Source organism: Nothobranchius furzeri, chromosome 2 (genome assembly GCF_043380555.1).
Source record: "Nothobranchius furzeri strain GRZ-AD chromosome 2, NfurGRZ-RIMD1, whole genome shotgun sequence".
Classification (NCBI taxonomy): Eukaryota; Metazoa; Chordata; class Actinopteri; order Cyprinodontiformes; family Nothobranchiidae; genus Nothobranchius; species Nothobranchius furzeri.
In genome coordinates this window covers 74,062,767-74,082,343 of record NC_091742.1, presented here as the reverse complement: position 1 = coordinate 74,082,343, position 19,577 = coordinate 74,062,767, and the positions used below count along the sequence as shown (strand labels likewise).

Below are 19,577 nucleotides of genomic sequence, written 5' to 3'. Positions count from 1 at the left end.
TAACATACTCATAACAATCTGTTCTAAAATACATGGGAGCGGGTCTAAGTCTCTGGGCGATGGATTTGGGCATTGAGCATTGATTGAAACCAGTTTCAATTGTTCGTTTTTCCCGGAATCGTTCAGTTTTTATTTCAATTCCTAGTTTCGATCCCTAGAATGTCAACGGAAAAGGAATCCTTGGCCAATCTCCATGGAAAAAAAACATGATCTGCAAATTGTGATTAACACTTTTCAGAGATGATCACACCAGCTGTCTGTGTGCAGCACTAAGTCCCCCCTCCCCCCACCCGGCGCACAGCAGCCAAATATAAACAAATGCGTCTGCCGAACTTTTACTCCGTAATGTAAACTTTAACTCCTGCAGCTTAGAGGAAACTTGTTACCCGCTGGTGGACACCAGAGTTTTGGGGAGCCATCAGGCTGAAGAAGGAGGCCTACAGGGCGTGGCTGGTCTGTGGGTCTCCAGAGGCAGCAGACAGGTACCGGATAGCCAAGCGGGGTGAAGCAGTGGCAGTTGCCGGGGCAAAATCTCGGACATGGGAGGAGTTTGGTGAGGCCATGGAGAAAGACTATCGATCGGCTCCAAAGAGGTTCTGGCAAACTGTCCTGCGCCTCAGGAGAGGAAGGCAGCAACTCGCTCACACTGTTTACAGTGGGGATGGGGAGCTACTGACGTCAACTGGGGCTATAGTCGGATGGTGGAAGGAATACTTTGAGGAGCTCCTCAATCCCACCTATGTGCATTCCGAGGAGGAACCAGAGCCAGGAGACCTGGGGATGGACTGTCCAATCTCGGCGGCAGAAGTTGCTGAGGTAGTCAAACAACTACACAGCGGCAGAGCCCCGGGGGCAGATGAGGTTCGTCCTGGGTATCTCAAGGCTATGTATGTTGTAGGGCTCTCATGGTTGACACGTCTCTGCAACATTGCGTGGTCATCGGGGGCAGTTCCTGTGGAGTGGCAGACCGGGGTGGTGGTCCCCATCTTTAAGAAGGGTGACCTGAGGGTGTGTTCCAACTATAGGGGGATCACACTCCTCAGCCTCCCTGGAAAGGTCTACTCCAAGGTACTGGAGAGGAGAGTCCGATCGATAGTTGAATCTCAGATTGAGGAGGAGCAATGTGGTTTTCGTCCTGGCCGTGGAACTGTGGACCAGCTCTATACCCTTGCAAGGGTGATGGAGGGGGCATGGGAGTTTGCCCAACTAATCCACATGTGTTTTGTGTATTTGGAGAAGGCTTATGACCATGTCCCCAGGGGCACCCTGTGGGGGACGCTCCAGGAGTATGGGGTGGGTGGCTTTCTGTTAAGGGCCATTCAGTCCCTTTACCAGAGGAGCGTGAGTTTGGTCCGCATAGCCGGTAGTAAGTCGGACCTGTTCCCGGTGAGGGTTGGACTCCGCCAGGGCTGCCCTTTGTCACTGGTTCTGTTCATTACCTTTATGGACAGAATTTCTAGGCGCAGCCGTGGTGTGGAGTGTGTCGAGTTTGGTGGCAGGAGAATCTCATCTCTGCTTTTTGCGGATGATGTGGTCCTCCTAGCTTCATCCAGCTCTGACCTTCAGCTCTTGCTGGGTAGGTTCGTGGCCAAGTGTGAAGCGGCTGGGATGAGGATCAGCACCTCCAAATCTGAGACCATGGTTCTCGACCGGAAAAGCGTGGCTTGCCAACTCCAGGTCAGGGGAGAGGTCCTACCTCAAGTGGAGGAGTTTAAGTATCTCGGGGTCTTGTTCAAGAGTGAGGGTAGGAGGGATCGGGAGATCGACAGGCGGATTGGTTCAGCATCTGCAGTGATGCGGACGCTGAGCCAATCTGTCGTGGCGAAGAGGGAGCTAAGCCAGAAAGCCAGGCTCTCGATTTACCGGTCGATCTACGTCCCAATCCTCACCTATGGTCATGAGCCTTGGGTAATGACAGAAAGAACGAGATCGCAGATACAAGTGGCCGAAATGAGTTTCCTCCGTAGGGTGGCCTGGCTCAGCCTTAGAGATAGGGTGAGGAGTTCGGACATTCGGGAGGGACTCGGAGAAGAACTGCTCCTCCTCAGGATCGAACGGAGCCAGTTGAGGTGGTTTTGGCATCTGGTAAGGATGCCTACTAGACGCCTCCCCGGGGACGTTTTTAGGGCATGTCCTGCCGGCAGGAGGCCCCCGGGTCGACCCAGGATATGATGGAGAGGTTACATCTCCAATCTGGTCCGGGAACGCCTTGGGGTCCTGCTGGAGGAGCTGGTGGAGAAGGCCAGGGAGAGGACGGTCTGGAGCTTCCTAGTTGGGATGCTGCCCCCACGACCCGGACCCGGATAAGCAGAGGAAGACGACGACATTTGCCCCTTCACTCGTTGCCAGTAATAAAAGGGTGTCTGATGTTCTTGTTATTTTGCTGGAGGTTACACTCCCTGGAATGCTTGACCTTAATGTCCAGGGTTTCCCCTAGGAATTTTTCCAGCTGTGGCGCTTGGGGAGAAATTATGACACGTCTCTAAATAAAGTAAAAAAATTTAGTGCAGAGAGGAGACAACCCATAGAAGCACTGATTTGATCTCATTTCAGTGAAAAATAGCACAGGTTAGATGCACATAATAAATAAAATTACTAACAAACTCAGGAATCTGTTTCTTTGCTTCACTGTTCTGGTGCTGAGAATATCACTAATGCGGATCAAAGGAGATACGCAGATGAATGCACCTCTTATTTATTATTTGGAAACTACATTTACTGCAGCTGGCAGACGCAGAGATTTTTTCAATTGATACACGGAATTTACAGAATCATTTTAAATTTTAATAGGGGAAGACTGCAGGAGGGAGTGGTGAAATACAGGGGGTCCCCAGCAAAAACAAGAAACTTTACGAGTCTGATCAAACCCGCTGGTTTTCCATCAGGCAGTCACGGGGAAGCTCCAACGACCCAGTGGCTGTGCTGGGTCAATGTTATCGAGCTCAGTCCGGCTCGACAGAGGATGAAAGAGCCGAGGTGACGTCGTGCTCTGCGTAAGAAGAGGTTTTATTTTCCCGCTTCAGAAGACGCGTTCTACGTGTTTTTACGCTTTCTCCGAGAAATGTCACGTCGCTAAGTTGTTAGCGCCACACGCTAACACGTCAGTAGTGCAACGTAGCCTGCTGGAGGTTTTAAGGAATCAGATCAAAACACCCGACCTCTCAGGCTACTCACACATCGATCTTAAGTTGTCGCTTTTGAGCTATTATCGTAATACAGTATTAGATGCGGTTAAAGTCGGACATGAAAACATAAATAAATTTTACATGAATAAGTGATGCTTAGCCTGGGGGGGGGGGGGGGGAGAAATCTGGCCTCATAAACACTCGAGGAAACCCTGTCAGGATCGTCAACACTCGTTTATCTTAATGCTATTGAAACATGTAAACCAAAAAGCATTATATCCACTGCTACCTTTCTAATTTTAAACTCAGTAACTTATGCTGTAACTTCACCTTGCCCTGCCTGCTCCTCCTTGCAGCCCGCCGGCTGTGATCAAAAGCGACAACATAGTAGTTCCTGCTGCTTCTTCGGGAAACAGCACCAACAAAAACAAAATAACTTGGGATCTTGTAGGCATGGTGGTGGGATTACGCCCTGATGTCCATATGTTGATAAGGTCTTACTCGAACACAGAAGTTCAGTCCTCGTTAGTATAGTGGTGAGTATCCCCGCCTGTCACGCGGGAGACCGGGGTTCGATTCCCCGACGGGGAGTAATACTCTTTTTCCATATTTACTTTTTTTATACAAAATATCTGAATTCTGTCTTTAATCTCAGAACTCAGAGTTTTTTATCAGAATTCTGGCTTTTTTCCCCTCAAATTCTGACTTTAATCTCAGAACTCTGACTTTTTGTATAAAAATAAATAACTAAAATCAGTATTAATCCCTGTTGGAGAATCAAGGGTTAGGGTTAGGGTTAGACACCCTCTTCACTCGTTTTCAGTGATAAAAGGGTGTCTGATGTTCTTGTTATTTTGCTGGAGGTTACACTCCCAGGGATGTTTGACCCTAATGACCATCCGTTGATAAGGTCTTACTTGAAGACAAAAATAATGCTTGCTTACAATCATTTAGTTTGGTACTGCCCCCTATCTCCAGGGAAACTACACACGTTCACTTTAATGACTATGGAAGCGGATTAGGTCCACTGAAATGAAAGAAAAATATTCTCAGAATTCTGACTTTTTCTTCTCAGGCTTATTATAGTTAGGAATCTGAGATTGAAGTCAGAATTCTGGGACAAAAAATATGATTTCTGACCTTAAGTCACTCAGTCCTCGTTAGTATAGTGGTGAGTATCCCCGCCTGTCACGCGGGAGACCGGGGTTCGATTCCCCGACGGGGAGTAATACTGCTTTTCTATATTTACTTTTCAACACAAAATATCAGAATTCTGACTTTAATCTCAGAACTCAGTCTATTTTCTCAGAATTCTGTTGTTTTCCCCCCCTCAAATTCTGACTAATCTCAGAAAATACAAAAATAAATAACGAAAAGCAGGATAATTTCCTGTCAGAGAATCAAGGGTTAGGGTTATTTTTAGGGTTAGACACCCTCTTCACTCGTTGCCAGTGATAATAGGGTAACTGATGTTCATGTTATTTTGGTCGAGGTTATACTTCTAGGGATGTTCGACCCTAATGACCATCTGTTTATAAGGTCTTACTTGAACACAAAAATAATGCTTGCTTACAATCATTTAGTTTGGTACTGCCCCCCATCTCCAGGGAAACTACACACTGCCACGTTAATGACTATGGAAGCGGATTAGGGCTACTGAAATGAAAGAAAAGTATTCTCAGAATTCTGACTCTTCCTTCTCAGGATTATTGTAGTTAGGATTCTGAGATTGAAGTGAGAATTCTGACCTCGATTCACTCAGTCCTCGTTAGTATAGTGGTGAGTATCCCCGCCTGTCACGCGGGAGACCGGGGTTCGATTCCCCGACGGGGAGTAGTACTGTTTTTCCATATTTACTTTTTAACACAAACTATCAGAATTCTGACCTTAATCTCAGAACTCAGACTTTTTTCTCAGAATTCTGTTTTTTCCCCCTCAAATTCTGACTAATCTCAGAATATAAAAAAATAAATAACGAAAAGCAGGATTATTTCCTGTCGGAGAATCAAGGGTTAGGGTTCTTTTTAGGGTTAGACACCCTCTTCACTCGTTGCCAGTGATAAAAGGGTAGCTGATGTTGTTATTTTGCTTGAGGTTACACTCCCAGGGATGTTTGACCCTAATGACCATCTTTTGATAAGGTCTTACTTGAACACAAAAATAATGCTTGCTTACAATCATTTAGTTTGGTACTGCCCCTTATCTCCAGGGAAACTACACACTGCCACGTTAATGACTATGGAAGCGGATTAGGGCTACAGAAATGAAAGAAAAGCATTTTAAGAATTCTGACTTTCCCTTCTCAGGATTATTACAGTTACGATTCTGAGATTAAAGTCAGAATTCTGACCCGAATTCACTCAGTCCTCGTTAGTATAGTGGTGAGTATCCCCGCCTGTCACGCGGGAGACCGGGGTTCAATTCCCCGACGGGGAGTAATACTGTTTTTCCATATTTACTTTTTTATACAAAATATCAGAATTCTGACTTTAATCGCTGAACGCTGACTTATTGTATAAAAAACAAACAAACTAAAAGCAATATTACTCCCTTTCGGAGAATGAAGGGTTAGGGTTAGACACCCTCTTCACTCGTTGCCAGTGATATAAGGGTGTCTGATGTTCTTGTTATTTTGCTGGAGGTTACACTCCCAGGGATATTTGACCCTAATAACCAGCTGTTGGTAAGGTCTTACTTGAACACAAAAATAATGCTTTCTTATAATCATTTAGTTTGGTACTGCCCCCTATCTCCAGGGAAACTACACACTGTCACTTTAATGACTATGGAAGCGGATTAGGGCCACTTTTTATCAGAATTCTGGCTTATTTTCCCTCAGAATTCTGACTTTAATCTCTGAACTCTGACTTTTCGTATAAAAAATAAGTAATGAAAAGCAGTATTACTCCCTGTTGGAGAAACAAGTCCCAGTCTCCCGTCTGACAGGCGGGGATACTCTCCACTATACTAACGAGTAGGTCAAAAAGTAAGTCGTTATAGTTACACATTACTTTTCTCAAAAAGTCATTGAGTTAGCAACTCAGTTATCACAATGTAAAACTAAATAGTTACCTACCATAGTAACTGTGACAGTACTTTTATGTTCATTAACACAGTTATGTTCTATAATATTCATCACATGAAAGATATTTTAACTGAATAAGTTTTTGTTACTGAATGATTCAGATATCTGAAATGTTCAATATGTTCTAATGGATATCTGGAATGTTAATTTCTAGTAGGAACAATAGAATTATAGATATCTGGGATACATATCCAGTCTGAATTAAGGCTGCACGATATTAGGAAAACTTGCGATATGAGATAACAGTGATTAATAATGCGATGACGACAATAAAATAAATATAAACTTTACTCAGGAACAAAAATAATCAAAAACAAATTTTAAAAAATAGCAAAAAAATCATAAACATGAAAAAAGCAAAAGAAATGAGGAAAGGGAAAAAGAAAATGAACAAGAAAATGCAATCAGTGGATCCCGGGAAAAGAAGAATCAGCAGAAAGAGCAGAACAACGCTAACTCAGGTGTTTTCTAACCATCAAAATTAAATGCCATCCACCTCGGGGGTGGGCATCTAACCTATGAGAACCCACCCAATTGGCCAAATGGGTGAAGAGCTCTATTTGATTTGGTAAAAAAACATAATGCTTCCATTTGATTGACAGAATACATTATTTGTAGCAAACATTTGAGCTGACCATTCTTTATGATATTTATTTGTTCTTTTTTATATGCATATTGCGCATGCTGATATTGCGATAACAATATATTTTGCAGCCCTAATCTGAATAATAATTGTTAAAAGACTACCTTAAGTTTTTAGGAATTATGAGATATCTCAAACTTAATTCCTACTAGTGCAGTGGTAATTTTGGATATCCTTAATTATAATTAACAACGTAGCTGTTGATATCTTCATTTGCAGTTTTGACTAGGGTAAAATAAATGCTAGGGTAGGGTAAAATAAATTATTGTTATTTAAAAACGGAATTACAGAGTGATCCTATTGTTTAAATTGATTGATTAAATGTTAAAACTGCTTGCTCTGTCTTTCCTTTTCCAGCTTTCACACATCTCCTCACCTTTCTGTAGTGCTGTTTATTTTTCATTCCTCCTCTTTTACAGATTTGTCTCCCATCAAGATTTACAGATCCATCACGTTAATGTAATACTTTTCCCAGGCACTTTGCGCACGCCAGCCTCCTCCCTGCTTTAAAACGATCTGAGAGATGAGTGTGCGCACACACTCATCTCTCTCATCTGCAAATAAACACCCTGATGAGTTTGGTAATAATGGGGAAAGTGAAGCTTTCCAAACCATTGAACTAATATCAAGGAGATGGTTTGAAATAATTCAGTGCTGTGAACCATTTGAACCCATTAAAATGAGTGACATCTGCTGGCCAGACTTCAACATAGCATCAGCATAGAACACAAAAGGCCATATATGTGGCAATAAATTTAAGTCCAAATCTGTCTTTTAAAATCTTTATGTAGTTGTGTTACAGATTGACTGTCCTAACAAAAAATACTATACAGCAGCAAACATCGACTCAGGAGTTGTGAATAGGGATGGGTCAGAGAAGATGAAGAAGACTTCTGTGATCCAATGCTTCATTCTAATCATGGATCCTCATGTCTCCTAGATCAAATGAGCTTCATTGCAAAAGTTAGAGATCTTTGCCTCTGTTTTCCTGAGGACGAAGCTCCAGAACCACTGAGCTATAGTCCTCAGGATCAGGGCTCAGGTGGAGCTTGTTGATTCACGTTACAGTAAAACGGGCGCTGATGAGTGACCCGTGTGCTGTAACACAGATACATAAACAAGTAGGAAGTGTGTTGATCCAGATGTAGTTGCTTGTCTCCTATTAACCCTGCATGGCTGATAACAATGAAGTTATTAATAAATTCAGTTGCACAGTGTTTACATAACATTCTGAATAAAACTATGGTGTTACTCTGCTGCATAACTGAGGCAGCACCAGGTAGCCTTTGGTCATTTATAAGTGATGAGTCTGTAGTGGGGTCATGTGTTTTCACAAAGATTATGTGATGGTACGGAAAAGTGTGTGTTTGGGGACCGTCTCCTCATTTCCACACGCTTCCTTTTAGCTTGAACATAACTTGCTTTTTGTTGTTGAAGCAACACTTCTTACGTTATTTTTCACAAGCCTCCAAAAAGTATTTGTTCTTCACAATGCCACGTGATCTATCAGGTGATGTGAAGACCAAAAGCTCTGCATTGTTCCAGTTTGTTGACTAACCTATTTAGGGTATGTGTTCAGTCTTAAATGAACAATATAGTGGAGAAAAAGGGGAAAACGTTCGTCCCTGGGTGGGCTCGAACCACCAACCTTTCGGTTAACAGCCGAACGCGCTAACCGATTGCGCCACAGAGACTGTGTGAGCTCAGACCTGTGTGTGTTTGTTTCTATGTGTGTAATGACAGAGTGAGGGGTGAGCAGGAGAGGGAGGGAGGAAGAGTAACATTGCATCACGTCAGGACACCCCTCCCCCCCTCGTGAGTGTGTCTGTTCTGTGTGGTGTGAGCGAGGGGGAGGGGTGTAGGCGACAGGGTTTGTGTTGCTAAAGCAGGACTTCTGACTAGCTTCTTTTCACAGTAAAATAACAAAAACGTCTCCTAGCGGCTGAATGTTTTCGCAAGTTGTTCTCATGCTGAAGTCGTCTGAAGTTGACCCTGTATCAGATGTATCAGACACATATCTGATGGAAGAATTTACAGCAGCAGTCCTTAGGTTACTGCTTTAGTCTACACAAACATTGCTTTTTAACAAAATCAAATAAGTGGTGTTATTTACTTGTTTTAGTCAGTCATGCATAATTGAAGATGATTTTAACAGTAGTTGACATGTTTAGTAACATCAGTCAAGTTTATTTCAGTATTCTGTTACTCCAGTTAAATATTCTAGGAGCCTGAACTGAGGTGAATACTATCATGGATTTTATCAATATGTTTATCAATAACCCATTTCCTACAGTAAAGAGAAGGAGACAATGAGCAGACAGGTCAAACAGTTACAACTGTGGCAAATGCCGACGCAAATGCCTCCAACATCTGTTCACAGGGTTTATTTATAGAGAGTCGGGGTGTGTGTGTGTGTGTGTGTGTGTGTGTGTGCGTGCGTGCGTGCGTGCGTGAATGGTTAAGTGGGCATGCAAAGAGGCATAGGTCAATACATTACATTTATTTGATTGAGTCCATGATCAAGAATAAATAAACATAGATTTTTCCATAACATTCCCTCCTGTTTATCTGAATAGGATAACCAAACAAAAGGAAGCATGAAAACAAAACAAAACCAAATAAGGAAAAATTAAAAGAAGTACAATAATAAGGAATTCTATCCACTTCCATAACTTGTCACCACTAACTATAACTATAAAACCTTCATCAATCACAAATCAAGTAATAGAAAAAGGGTAACCCAGGAAAGGTGATCATCTCAGTGGCATGTTGCGGGTGGAGATGACGGCGGACCGTGTGTGGAGGAGCTGACCTGGAGGCAAAAATTTAGGCTCGGGTAAAGTAAAAACGGTTTTAATAACAGAGCGGGAACGGCAGGACAAAAACAACACTGACAGATAACACAATGATCTGACAAAGACTGATACAAGGATGGAGGTATAAATACACAGGGCAAATGAGGAACACATGGGCAGGTAACAAGGGGCAGGTGAAAACAATAAGGACTAATCAAGGGCAAGAGAGAGACAATCAGGAAGGCAGGGGCAGACCGTGACACTCAGGCCTAGTCAACACGTAGCTGTTTTTTTTTAAACGAATATCTGCCCCTCCAAAAACTTGCATCCACACCACCTCGATAAAAATAAAACTCTGTCCACACGTACCCGGATAAATACGTTGTTAAGGACATGCCAGACCTGTAGGCGGCAGTACTTCCCCATTCTTAACCTCGTCCTTCGTCTGTGGTCTTCCGCAAGGAGCAGTAATTCCGCTTGCAAAAAACAAACAAGCAAAAAGCGCTTGGACAAATGATAAAGCGAGCGCAGCTCTGAGGGCATCCATGCTGTCGGCTAGTGTAAACACAGGTCGCACATGTGATGTCAGCATTTTTTGTTGCGGAAAGTGACGTTGCGGACCTTAAAACTCAGGTTTTGTCTGTCCACACGCAGACACCCAAAACGGAGAAAACGCAGATCTTCACTTTGGCCGGAGTTTTTAAAAAGATCCGTTTTCGTGTGAAAAAACTCAGTTTTCATGTGGATGACAGGCCAAAACGTAGAAAAATATCTACGTTTTGGCAGATCCCCGGCTATGTGTGGACAGGGCCTCAGTAGTCATAAGGGCCAATGGGTTACAAATCAATTAACTCAAAACAAAAAAGGATAGGCATCAAAACAAGGAAAATAATAAGTAAAGTAATAAACACTACGATCAGATATGAAAAATTTTGAATCAACATGATAAGGCAAACACAGCATGAGGTGCTGCAATCATATGTCTATTGCGGATTGTAATCTCAATCCTGTTAACTCGTCCAAAGAATCATTCCATACAAAGTTCAATACAAAAATCAGCAAAATAAGAAGAATATATAAAATTAAAGCTGCAATCAGCGTCGTTCGGCCCTCGCAGCTCCGCGCCGCTCCGGCCTGGCCGGCAGCCCGGGGCACCAGGGCACATCCGCGGAACAGAAACGTTGGCCACCCCGACACCGGAAACCGCTAACGGTCACCTCGTCCACACCTCACCCTGACTCAGCATCCCCTCTGAGCCTACCATTATATTACAGGTCTCACCACTAGGGCAAACTCTATCTTTACCACACTGGTAGTGTGATGACACAGACCAACTGTAATGCTTTTCTGGCCACGTTTTTTGAAGTTATTGTAGGTTAAATTTATCTAGGGGGCGCTGTGACAAACTACAGAAAAATCCCATTGAGGTCAGCTTTGGTTGACAATGTAATGATTTGAAGTTTGTATATTTATATACTGTAATTAGATAATTTAATTACCTGATTTTGTATATTTATACAATCTAAGTAATCAATCAGAAGAGGCTGTTTTTATCATCAGGGAGTTTACTTCAACACTTTGTATTGACTGAGAGACAAGAAAGAGAGAAAGTTGGGATTGTTTAAGAATCTTTAATTTCTATAATCATAAATTCTTACAATCTACCAGGACTATCTCAATGATGGATGCATATGGATGTAGATGGTTCGGGTTGGTGTGTGTGTGTGTGTGTTTTGTTCAGAATCTCTAGGCTGAGTAGCGAATCTGGTTGTTTTGACTAGGCTACCACGAGGCTTCAGAAGCTGATGACATGAGCCGCCATTTGCCGTATTTACGTACCCAGGAAGAGTCTCCCGTATTAGATCAGGAATTGCCAGGTCTCGGACCTTCAGTGATACTGGAGCTGGTTGAAACAGCGGTCACAGCACACAACGCCCGTCTGAAGGGTAGATTCAGGTAGCATCGGCAGGCGTCAACAAGTTCACTCTTATTTTGAAGGACCGTCGTCTCGTTGGTATAAACGACGGAACATCTCAAGCTTGACAGATTTCAGCTCAAAGTAGGAAGTCCAGCTGGCCAGTCTGAACTTCTTAATGATGACGATGGAAATCCTTAGGAACTCGGATGTCCAGGAGCTGAGTTTAATACGTAACTGCTGAAAGTCGAACGTAACGTGGAACTGACTTAAAATGGAGTTGCCTTCTTTTTATATCTCCCATTTGTTTAAGAATCATAGTAAACCGGATTGGACTACTTTCATAAACAAACCAGATTCTGCCCTACCACAGGCGAAAGTTTCGATTGGTTGAAAACAATGTCATGCGTTTCCATGGTAATGCATATCAGTGTGTCTGGGGCAGCCCTGTTTATTCATTTAAACACATAACTCATGACATCTTTATTTCACAGATCATTCACCTGATTATTCATGATCAACAAATGCTTTGATTAGCTTATCACAAATGAAGTAGCCCCGAGACTCTCTGCCTGTGTGTTGGGGTTTACCCCGGGGGACAAGAGGGTAGCTTCCTTGCGCCTTCGGGTCGGGGAACGGGTCCTGACTGTTGTTTGTGCGTATGGGCCAAATATCAGTTCAGAGTACCCACCCTTTTTGGAGTCCCTGGGACGAGTGCTAGATAGTGCTCCATCAGGGGACTCCATTGTCCTGCTGGGGGACTTCAATGCTCACGTGGGCAATGACAGCTTGACCTGGAGGGGTGTGATTGGGAGGAACGGACCACCTGATCAGAACTCGAGCGGTGTTTTGTTATTGGACTTCTGTGCAAGCCGCAGTTTGGCCATAACGAACACCATGTTCGAACATAAGGATGCCCACCGGTACACTTGGTACCAGGGCAGCCTAGGTCACAGGTCGATGATAGATTTTGTAGTCGTATCATCTGACCTGCGACCGTATGTTTTGGACACCCGAGTGGAGAGAGGGGCGGAGCTGTCAACTGATCACCACCTGGTGGTGAGTTGGATCAGATGGCAAGGGAACATGCCGCGTAGACCTGGCAGACCCAAACGCATAGTGAGGGTCTGCTGGGAACGCCTGGCAGAAGAACCTGTCAAGACGGTCTTCAACTCCCACCTCCGGCAGAGCTTTGACCACGTCCCGAGAGCAGTGGGGGACATTGAGTCCGAGTGGGCCTTGTTCCACTCTGCGATTGTCGAGGCGGCTGTTGCTAGCTGTGGTCGTAAGGTGGCCGGTGCCAGTCGTGGTGGCAACCCCCGTACCCGCTGGTGGACACCAGAGGTTCGGGGAGCCGTCAGGCTGAAGAAGGAGGCCTACAGGGCGTGGCTGGTCTGTGGGTCTCCGGAGGCAGCAGACAGGTACCGGATAGCCAAGCGGGGTGCAGCAGTGGCAGTTGCCGAGGCAAAATCTCGGGCGTGGGAGGAGTTTGGTGAGGCCATGGAGAAAGACTATCGATCGGCTCCAAAGAGGTTCTGGCAAACTGTCCGGCGCCTCAGGAGAGGAAGGCAGCAACTCGCTCACACTGTTTACAGTGGGGATGGGGAGCTGCTGACGTCAACTGAGGCTATAGTCGGACGGTGGAAGGAATACTTTGAGGAGCTCCTCAATCCCACCAATGCGCATTCCGAGGAGGAACCAGAGCTGGGAGGCCTGGGGATGGACTGTCCGATCTCGGGGGCAGAAGTTGCTGAGGTAGTCAAACAACTACACAGCGGCGGAGCCCCGGGGGCGGATGAGGTTCGTCCTGGGTATCTCAAGGCTATGGATGTTGTAGGGCTGTCATGGTTGACACGTCTCTACAACATTGCGTGGTCATCGGGGGCAGTTCCTAGGGAGTGGCAGACCGGGGTGGTGGTCCCCATCTTTAAGAAGGGTGACCTGAGGGTGTGTTCCAACTATAGGGGGATCACACTCCTCAGCCTCCCTGGAAAGGTCTACTCCAAGGTACTGGAGAGGAGGGTCCGATCGATAGTTGAATCTCAGATAGAGGAGGAGCAATGTGGTTTTCGTCCTGGCCGTGGAACTGTGGACCAGCTCTATACCCTTGCAAGGATGATGGAGGGGGCATGGGAGTTTGCCCAACCAATCCACATGTGCTTTGTGGATTTGGAGAAGGCTTATGACCGTGTCCCCAGGGGCACCCTGTGGGGGACGCTCCAGGAGTATGGGGTGGGTGGCTTTCTGTTAAGGGCCATTCAGTCCCTTTACCAGAGGAGCGTGAGTTTGGTCCGCATAGCCGGTAGTAAGTCGGACCTGTTCCCAGTGAGGGTTGGACTCCGCCAGGGCTGCCCTTTGTCACCGGTTCTGTTCATCATATTTATGGACAGAATTTCTAGACGCAGCCGTGGTGTGGAGTGTGTCGAGTTTGGTGGCAGGAGAATCTCGTCTCTGCTTTTTGCGGATGATGTGGTCCTCCTAGCTTCATCCAGCTCTGACCTTCAGCTCTTGCTGGGTAGGTTCGCGGCCGAATGTGAAGCGGCTGGGATGAGGATCAGCACCTCCAAATCTGAGACCATGGTTCTCGACCGGAAAAGGGTGGCTTGCCACCTCCGGGTCGGGGGAGAGGTCCTACCTCAAGTGGAGGAGTTTAAGTATCTCGGGGTCTTGTTCACGAGTGAGGGTAGGAGGGATCGGGAGATCGACAGGCGGATTGGTTCGGCATCTGCAGTGATGCGGACGCTGAGCCGATCTGTCGTGGGGAAGAGGGAGCTGAGCCAGAAAGCCAGGCTCTCGATTTACCGGTCGATCTACGTCCCAATCCTCACCTATGGTCATGAGCTTTGGGTAATGACCGAAAGAACGAGATCGCGGATACAAGCGGCCGAAATGAGTTTCCTCCGTAGGGTGGCCGGGCTCAGCCTTAGAGATAGGGTGAGGAGCTCGGACATTCGGGAGGGACTCGGAGTAGAACCGCTGCTCCTCCGGATCGAAAGGAGCCAGTTGAGGTGGTTTGGGCATCTGGTCAGGATGCCTCCTGGACGCCTCCCTGGGGAGGTGTTTCGGGCATGTCCTGCCGGCAGAAGGCCCCCGGGTCGACCCAGGACACGTTGGAGAAGTTACATCTCCAATCTGGTCCGGGAACGCCTTGGGATCCTGCCGGAGGAGCTGGTGGACAAGGCCGGGGAGAGGACGGCCTGGAGCTCCCTAGTTGGGATGCTGCCCCCGCGACCCGGACCCGGATAAGCGGAGGAAGACGAGACGAGACGAGACAAATGAAGTACTTTGATTAATCCATGAAAAGCGTTCTTCTTCTGTTCTTCTGTCTCTTCTCCTGGAATGTAAACATACTGAACCAAGCGTCCGACCTTGTCGATGGTACTGTGTGAAGGGGCAGCTGTTAAGGGCAGACCATTATACTTCCTAACGCTACAACAAGATGTTTTTCTGTTAATTTGGCATCAATCAGTCAAAGCATGGCTTGGGGCTGACAGTTTTAATGACTCTAGGGGGCGCTAGTTCAGAAAATAGGCCACGCCCACAATCTTCAGCTGTCTATTTCTCTTGGGGGTCAGACTAGGATCACTCACCAGAAGTTTTGTAGCGATATCACGAAAACTGAAGAAATGAGAGGCAAACGTATTTCCTTGGCGTGATGGCGATTTTGGCCATGCTCCCAAAGCCCCGCCTTTTTTCTAAACCTACCTGTACTGGAGACCAAGTGACCTCAACTTGTCTACTGCTAATTGCCAGAGATTCCTATTGATTGGGTAAAAGGAGTCCAATAGGGAGATGTGAAAAAAAGAGTGGCTTGGCGAAAGGTCAAAGTTTCAGGCTTAGCCACACCCACACCTTTCAACTTTTGAAAAATCCGACGGTTTCCCCCTGGGTCCTAAGAGTACATAGCAGACGTTTGAAGGCGATTGGTGAAAAGGGCGACGGAGCATCACTCTCCAAACAACGTGTGCGAAAACCAGTAAATCTCGTACTTGGACCAAAATGGCCGACTTCCTGTGCGACTTTGTGCTTGGGTCCAAGAGACTTTTTTGTAGGTCCTGAAACACCACATTAGTGTACCAAATTTCGTAATCCTCTGTCAAAGCATGGCTTGGGGCTATTAGTTTAAATGGTCCTAGGGGGCGCTATTTAAGAGAATAGGCCACGCCCACAAACTTCAGCTGTCTATTTCTCTTGGGGGTCAGACTAGGATCACTCACCAGAAGTTTCGTAGCGATATCACGATAACTGAAGAAATGAGAGAAAAACGTATTTCCATGGCGTGATGGCGATTTTGGCCATGCTCCCAAAGCCCCGCCTTTTTTCGAAACCTGCCAGTACTGGATACCAAGTGACCTCACGTTGTCTACTGCTATTTGCCAGAAATTCCTGGTGATTGGGTAAAAGGAGTCCAGTAGGGAACTGTGAAAAAAAGAGTGGTGCGGCGACAGGTCAAAGTTTGAGGCTTAGCCACGCCCACACCTTTCAACTTTTGAAAAATCCGACGATTGAATTTTTCCCCTATGTCTTAAGAGTATATAGCAGAAGTTTGAAGGCGATTGGTGAAAAGGGCGACGGAGCATCACTCTCCAAACAACGTGTGCGAAAACCAGTAAATCGCGTACTTGGACCAAAATGGCCGACTTCCTGTGCGACTTTGCACTTGGCTCCAAGAGACTTTTTTGTAGGTCCTGAGACACCACATTAGTGTACCAAATTTCGTAATCCTCAGTCAAAGCATGGCTTGGGGCTGACAGTTTTAATGGTCCTAGGGGGGCGCTATTTCAGACAATAGGCCACGCCCACTCAGATCTTTTGGGGGGCCAGAGTAGGATCACTCACAAGAAGTTTCGTGACGATATCTTTAGAAATGACGAAATGGGAGGCAAACGTAAGGCCACGGCGGTACGCCTGACTTCGCCGCGCCGCCACATTCCCGCCCTTTGCCTAAAACTCCCATAAAGTGACGCCAAGCAACCCCCACCTGTCTTGAGCTACTAGCTACAAATTTGTGGCGATTAAAGTTAAATGGGGCAATTTGGGACCTTTCACAGTAAAACTTAACCTTTTTGGCCCTGAGGGGGCGGGGCTTGTGTGATGTCATCATTTGACCATTCAATTTACTTTGTGGGTAGATGACAAATGACCACAGAAAGTTTGGTAACTCTATTCCTTACAGATATGAAGTTATAGCAATTTAAATTTTTTTGGCGAGGAGTCAAACTTCGAGGCCTGGCCCCGCACCTTCAACATATACGAAAAGTCAGAATCCTTGTCTCATTTTGTTCGCTCATCCCTTCTGAGCAATTGTACACAATTTTTGAGACGATCCTGCGAAAAATGATCGAGAAATCCAATCAGAAACGGACCCTAAAAACGGCAAAAACGGCTAAAAATCGCCATTTCAACCCAAAATGGCCGACTTCCTGTTTTATATTGACCATGCTTGCAAGAGACTTTTCTGTGCGGACTGTTGAGTACTACAAGTGTACCAAATTTCATAACTGTACGATAAACTAAGCTTTATGGAGAGGGGTTTTTTTTCACTTTCTAGGGGGCGCTGTTCAGCCATTTTCTTTGCGATTTTTTTGTGACCTTTAAAATATCAAATTTTTCACCAGGCCTGACAAGTTAGCAAAATATTGTGAGTTTTGGGGTATGTTAAGGTCCCCAAAAAGCCGTTCAAAGGGGGCATGGAATAACAAAAAATAATCAGAGCACAAAAACAAGAGGCCTTCGCAGCGCTTTCGCTGCTCGGGCCTAATAATAATGATGATTCCAATGAAAATAATAAGTACATATAAGGTAGTAAACACAGATAAGGCTAACACAACTGACAATAATATCTTACAGCAGTACACAGAGATAGAAAATGGAATCAGCTAAATCAACACAATTATAACCTTAGGAAATTCCCATCCATCCATTTTCTGAACCAGCTTGTCCGCGGGGTGGTGCTAGTGCCTACCTCCAGCGGTCAACGGATAATCTGGCGGGGTATACACTGGACAGAGAGCCAGTCCATCGCAGGGCAACACAGAGACACACAGGACAAACAGTCATGCACACATGTAGTTTCTGATTCCTCCACCTCACTCAGCATGGCTCTATTAAATACCCGCTCTGTTAACAATAAGTCCTTCCTGCTCAGTGATTTAATTCTCTCTAAAAACCTGGATTTTCTGTTTCTGACTGAAGTTTGGCAGCAAACATCTGATCATTCTGGTCTGATTGTACTCTGCCTGAGTGGTTATTCTTTTCTTAGCCAGCCCCAGGGTTCTGATCGTGGTGGAGGCCTAGCTGTTGTTTTCAGAGACCATCTTCCATGTAGCTCTACAACTTCTGGTCACTTTGCTTCCTTTGAACTGCAGCTGATTAAAGTCGGGCGTAAGGACCCGTTCTACTGTGCTGTGATTTATTGTCCACCTGGTCCAAACAGTTCTTTCCTTCAGGAGTTTAGTGACTTTCTGTCCTCCACTGTGAAGCTGTCCAGACTGGTGATTGTGGGTGACTTTAACATCCAAGTTGATGATCCCTCTGATCACTTTGCTATGGATTTCTCCAACCTTATGGACTCCTTCATCTTTACCCAGCATGTTTCTGGCCCCACACACACCAGGGGGCACACTCTGGATTATGTTTTTACCCTGGGTCTAAATGCTGACAGTGTTTGTCCTGAGGACGTTTATATTTCAGATCACCATTGCATTTTCTTTAGCTTGTCAGTTTCTGCGTCCCCATCACCTGCTCGCCGTATGGTTAGTTCTCATTTTCTTAATGAAAGCACAGCTAGCACTTTTTCTGCTGCTTTTGATCCATCCTGTTCTTCTGATAACGACCCAGATTCCTTAATTTCTCAGTTTAACGAGCACTGCCTCTCCATTCTGGAAAACATCTGTCCTGTCAGAACCAGATCAGTTCCTGCAGTGAACCCTACTCCCTGGTTTAATGACAGCCTTCGCAGCCTAAAGCGCCAATGCAGAAAAATTGAGCGCTTGTTGAAGAAAACCCATCTCCATGTCCATCTGCTGCACCTAAAGGATCTTCTGACATCCTTTAACTCTGCAGTCAGAGACACTAAGGTTTCCTATTTATCCAACCTGGTGTCTCAGAGCAAAGGGAACCCCCAAGGTGCTGTTTAACACCATCAGCAGCATTGTCTCTCCTGCCTCTCCCGACTCCAACCAGGCCCATGATCCTAGATAGCTTTGCTCCTGTTTCTTTGCCTGAGTTAACCAAACTAGTTAACTCTATAAAGACCTCTGCATGCCCCCTCGACATCTTACCCTCATCTTTGTTTAAAAGTGCTTTTCAGTCCATCGGTCCCAGCGTGCTCTCTATAATTAATGCTTCTCTGGTTTCTGGTCAGGTCCCTGCTTACTTTAAGAATGCTGTAATCCACCCGCTTCTTAAAAAATCGAGTCTTGACCCCTCACTCCATAGCAGCTTCAGACCCATCTCTAAATTTCCATTCATCTCCAACATGTTGGAAAAGGCTGTGGCTAAACAACTCACAGCTGCTCTTGATGAACATAACATCTATGAATGCTTCCAGTCAGGTTTTTGTAGAGCTCATTCTACTGAAACAGCTCTTCTTAGGGTCTCTAATGACCTTCAGACTCACAGTGATGCAGGGGACTGTTCTGTTCTGATCCTGCTGGACCTAACTGCAGCCTTTGACACTGTTGACCATCACCTGCTACTGGAGAGGCTGAGAGACTGGGTAGGCCTATCAGGAACTGCTGTGAAGTGGTTCTCCTCTTATCTTTCTGAGTGCTCCTTTTCTGTAGCCGTCTCCAAGTTTAGGTCTTCCACCACCTCCCTAACCCATGGTGTCCCACAAGGTTCTGTGCTGGGGCATCTGCTCTTCCTCCTCTATCTGCTCCCTCTTCAGCACATCCTGAGCTCCTTCAAAGGAATCTCCTACCGTCTTTATGCAGATGACATCCAACTGTACATCTCCTTTAAGCCCCATAAGATGTCTAAAGCTGGGCGGACACTGTGCGACTTTTTCACT

The 19,577-nt window shown here is 45.6% G+C and overlaps 1 protein-coding gene and 5 non-coding genes across 6 annotated transcripts in view; 5 read left to right on the top strand and 1 right to left on the bottom strand.

Moving 5' to 3' along the window:
• The window catches only part of LOC129165140 (uncharacterized), an 83,612-nt gene that overhangs the window by 37,448 nt on the left and 26,587 nt on the right, over window positions 1-19,577 (top strand). The gene's annotated exons all lie outside the window — the stretch shown is intronic.
• trnad-guc (transfer RNA aspartic acid (anticodon GUC)) lies at window positions 3,645-3,716 on the top strand. Its single transcript has one exon. It is a non-coding gene; the product is annotated as a tRNA-Asp (tRNA).
• On the top strand, window positions 4,280-4,351 carry trnad-guc (transfer RNA aspartic acid (anticodon GUC)). Its single transcript has one exon. It is a non-coding gene; the product is annotated as a tRNA-Asp (tRNA).
• On the top strand, window positions 4,888-4,959 carry trnad-guc (transfer RNA aspartic acid (anticodon GUC)). Its single transcript has one exon. It is a non-coding gene; the product is annotated as a tRNA-Asp (tRNA).
• On the top strand, window positions 5,490-5,561 carry trnad-guc (transfer RNA aspartic acid (anticodon GUC)). The gene has a single exon. It is a non-coding gene; the product is annotated as a tRNA-Asp (tRNA).
• Window positions 8,474-8,547, bottom strand: trnan-guu (transfer RNA asparagine (anticodon GUU)). Its single transcript has one exon. It is a non-coding gene; the product is annotated as a tRNA-Asn (tRNA).